This window comes from Dioscorea cayenensis, chromosome 11 (genome assembly GCF_009730915.1).
Source record: "Dioscorea cayenensis subsp. rotundata cultivar TDr96_F1 chromosome 11, TDr96_F1_v2_PseudoChromosome.rev07_lg8_w22 25.fasta, whole genome shotgun sequence".
NCBI classification, from domain to species: Eukaryota; Viridiplantae; Streptophyta; class Magnoliopsida; order Dioscoreales; family Dioscoreaceae; genus Dioscorea; species Dioscorea cayenensis.
The window spans coordinates 9,879,811-9,880,451 of NC_052481.1; the positions used below are offsets into that span (position 1 = coordinate 9,879,811).

At 44.6% G+C, this 641-nt stretch overlaps 1 non-coding gene across 1 annotated transcript; it reads left to right on the plus strand.

Annotated features, from left to right (window-relative positions):
• Positions 1-534: 534 nt before the first annotated feature.
• Positions 535-641, plus strand: LOC120272710. The gene has a single exon (XR_005540251.1). It is a non-coding gene; the product is annotated as a small nucleolar RNA R71 (small nucleolar RNA).

Consider the following 641-nt stretch of genomic DNA (forward strand, 5'->3'; position numbering starts at 1 on the left):
TCGCAATCTACCCCACCTGATTTTCAAGGTTATGCAAAGAGGCGGTGTGATTGCGAAGTGTAGCCTCAACTGATTCAAACCTTGTATTTAAAGATTGCACAAATCTATTCAAGGCCTTCTCCAAATCATTCATTCAGGTTTTCAAACTTGAAACTCTGTTTTCCACGTTCGGGGCTTGTTGTTGGAAACCCGGTGGCCCCGTGGCCTTTTGTGGACCTTGGTTGCTCCACAAGAAATTGGAATGATTCTTCCAACCTGGATTGTAGGTATTGCTATATGGGTTTCCTTGAGTCCTCATGCCATTACCTACAAAATCGACGTTCTCAACTGAAGATGCATCACCAATAGAGACCGGCCACCTTTTTCTTCTCTCTGACATTCCATTGGTAGCTGTTAAAACCTATTTCTTCAATATGTTAACGGGCCTCATCGGGGGTCTTGCTACCTAAGGTACCTCCTGCTGCTGCATCCTAGCATTGGCTTGTACTCGGATTCAACCCGTTGCAAAAAATCTTAACAATCATCCACTACAGGAATCCGTGTTGTGGCCACTTTCTCAGGAGCTCCTTGAACCTTTCCCATGTCTCGAATAGAGACTCCAATTCCGACTGTACAAAGGATGAGATCTCATTCCTAAGCTT